Below are 3,646 nucleotides of genomic sequence, written 5' to 3'. Positions count from 1 at the left end.
GGGACCGGCAGGCGCTCAGGACGGCCGACGGGGCGGGCGCGCCTTTTATAGCCAGGATCTGTGGCTGCTACCGCCGCCTCCTCCGGGGACCCCGCGGGCTGAAAGCGCCCCCTCCTGGCTTCTGGCTCTGGGGGACTATCTCCCGGCTGAGCCTGGGAGCTCTGCCCTGCCCTGCTGCCCTTCTTCCCAGCGCTCGCCAGGACACCCTCGGCCATGGTCGCCCCTGAGACGCACCAGCCGGCTTACTCCTCTCAGCTGCTCCTACAGAGCCTCTCTTTGTCTTAAAGGCCCCTTCGGAGCTTGGTAGCCACCAGTCTAAATTACCCACCATGACCCAGAGTCTCCAATAGAGCATTGCTCTGCTGCATTGTGGGGCACCAAAGAACCTTAGCTCAGTTGCGGAGCATTTGCCTGCTTTGCATGCAGAAGGCTGCAGGTTCAATCCCTGGCTGGCACTATCTCCAGGTAGGGAAAAGGAAAGGGTTCCTACCTGAAACTCTGGGGAACTGCAGCTGCCAGTCAGAGTAGACAGTAGTGAGCTAGGCAGCAGCCTCCAGTGCTCCTACTTTAATGGGTGGTTTGGAGCTGCCTGCCTGCCAGAACCAGTGGGGTCATTCAGTGGTGAGGCCCCAGCAGCTGCTGAGGATGCTCAGGTGCACTGATCCTGTGGGGTAGAGACTCAGCTCCCAGACTGATCTCAGGAGGAGCTGCAACAGCAGGTCTCCTTTCAAGCCTTGGAAATGGTGTAAGAGGGAAGGTGGCCACATCCCAATGCAAGAGGGCAGGTGAGAATGTTCACCTGTGAATGCTGCCACGCCTCCATATTTTGGAGTGCAAATCATGCAGAATCTCTACCTCTCACTAACCAAACAGAGAGTCTTGTTGCATCTTGAAGACTAAGGTTTGTTGTGGCATAAGACCCTTTGTTGTGTACTCTTCCATAGATTAATACTGCCCACCCCTCTCCCTGGAATTTGTTGTCATATCAATCCTAAGATAAACTTTTGGTTTTCACATACTACACATTATTATTATTATTATTATTATTATTATTATTATTTATTAAACTTGTTAGAAACTTTATCTTGTTCAAAGCAACTTACCAACCAACCAACCAACCAAAAAAACAAAACACCAAACCCTTAGAAACCAAGAGGACACCAGGAGGAAAGAGAAAACCATTAAAAATGTCCCACCCACTTCTAAAAGACCACAGATACTTAAAAGCTAAAGGCCTGATCATAGAGGAAAGTTTTCACCTGGTATCTAACAACATGTAACGAAGGTGCCAGGCAAACCTCCCTAGAAGGAGTATTCCACAAATGGGAGCCACTGCAAAAGGTTCATTCATGTGTTGCCACCCTCCAGACTTTGCATAGAGGCGGCACACAAAGAAGGGCTCTGATGATGATTGCAGGGTCTGGGTGGGTTCACATGGGGGAAGGGCCGTCCTTGATGTATTGTGTTCCTGAGCTGCTTACAGCTTTACAGGTCAAAACCAGCACTTTGCATTGGTCCCAGAAACTAATTGGCAACCAGTGCAGTCAGGCCACGATTTGTCTTCTTCTTATTATTCTTATTCTTATTCTTCATACTACTACTAATAATTTATAGCCTAACCACTCTGGCTGGCTTTCAACACATAAAAACAATGATAAAATGTCAAACATTAAGAACTTCCTGATACAGGGATGCCTTCAGATGTCTTCTAAAAGTTGTATAGCTCTTTTATCTCCTTGACATCTGATGGGAGGCCATTCCACAGGAAAGGTGTCATTGCTGGGAAGGTCTTCTGCCTGGTTCCCTGTAACTTCACTTCTCTCAGTGAGGGAACTGCCAGAAGATCATCAGAGCTGGACCTCAGTGTCTGGGCTGGAAGATGGGGGTGGAGACACTCGTTCAAGTATATAGGGCTGAGGCCATTTAGGGATTTAAAGGTCAGCATCAACACGTTGAACTGTGCTCAGAAAAGTCCTGTGAGGCAGTGAAGATCCTTTAGGACCAGTGTTATATGGTCCTGGCAGCCACTTCCAGTCACCAGTCTAGCTGCCACATTCTGGATTAATTGTAGTTTCCAGGTCACCTTCAAAGGGACCCCCACGTAGAGCACATTGCAGTAGTCCAAGCGGGAGATAACCAGAGCATGCACCACTCTGGAGAGATAGTCTGCAGGCAGGTGGGGTCTCAGCCAGCATACCAGATGGAGCTGGTAGACAGCTGCCCTAGACACAGAATTGACCTGCGCCTCCATGGACAGCTGTGAGTCCAAAATGACCCCCAGGCTGCACACCTGGTACTTCAAGGACACAGTTATACCATTCAGGACCAGGGAGTCCCCTGCCCCTCAGTCTTCTGTCTTGCTGGGATTCAACTTCATTCCGTTAGGCGCCATCCATCCTCCAACCGCCTCCAGACACTCACACAGACTTTCACTGGTTCTGATTTAAATGAGAGGTAGATTAACTTGCCTCAGTGAGCAACCTGGCCACTTACTTCTGCCCCACCTGGCAGTTGATCATTCAACATGTGCTTAAAAACCTCCAAGAAAGGAGAGTCCACAATCTCCTGAGGGAGTCTGTTCCACTGTTGAACAGCTATTACTATCAGAAAGTTTTTCCTGATGTTTAGTTGGAACCTCCTTTATTGTACCTTGAATCCATTGGTGAGTTACACCCTCCAGAACAGCAGAAAACAAACTCATTCCAACTTCCATGTGACAGCCCTTCAGATATTTGAAGATGGCTGTTGTGTCTCCTCTTTTCAAGGCTAAACATACCCAACTCTTTAAACTGCTCTTTATAATGCTTGGTTTCTAGACACTCCCAAATAACCCAAATAGATTAATGGAACAGGACTTTCCCTTGCAGAAGCCATGCTGGCTTTGCTTCAGCAGGGCTTGTTCTTCTATGTGCTTATCCTTAACAATACTTTACACCAATTTTCTCAAGTTATACATTAAGCTGAGCAGCCTGTAGTTTCCAGGATCACCCCTGAAGTCCATCACCACCTCACTCCTTTCAGCAGCATTTCAAGGCCTAGAAGAGAGGCTCAGAAAGCCCTGGGGACAAAGATAACCACTTTAGCAAAGAAAATAGATTATAAGCACAGAAAATAGGGAGCTAAGCAAGCAATGATGCAGTTACTGGGATATTGAGCTTGTGTGGCAATGCAAGAGGTGGTTGCCTGCAGTTCCAGGACATGCTGAAGACAGAGTGGTTCTTGGTCAGAAGGAACCACATTAGAAAGCAAAGGTCTAGTCCTGGCTGGGAAGGGGAACAGAGCCCCCTCCTCATATTCCATGGCTTACTCAGGAGTCTTCGGTGAGATACCCAGGAGCACATGTGATTGGCATAACCCATCCATCCACATGCTTGCCATTTTCACACAAACTGCAGAAGCATGGGTGTAGCGGGGTGGGGGTGGGTGGGAGCAGACCCCTGGGCGCATGATTTTCACAGGATGGAAGCCAGACCCCCCCCCCAAGGATCACTGTCCTGCCCTGCCTGTTGCCAGGGGTCTCTGAGCCCGGGAGCCCGGCTTGGCCTTGCCACGACATCCCCAGCCACCCTGCATGGGTGGCTAGGACCCCCGCTTGGCTCCAGTGCCCAGGGCTGAGCTGGTGCATGGGCTCCGTGAACCTTCCACA

The sequence above is a fragment of the Podarcis pityusensis genome (genome assembly GCF_964106645.2).
Source record: "Podarcis pityusensis genome assembly, chromosome: 11".
In the NCBI taxonomy this organism is placed as follows: domain Eukaryota; kingdom Metazoa; phylum Chordata; class Lepidosauria; order Squamata; family Lacertidae; genus Podarcis; species Podarcis pityusensis.
This window is presented reverse-complemented; position numbering follows the sequence as displayed.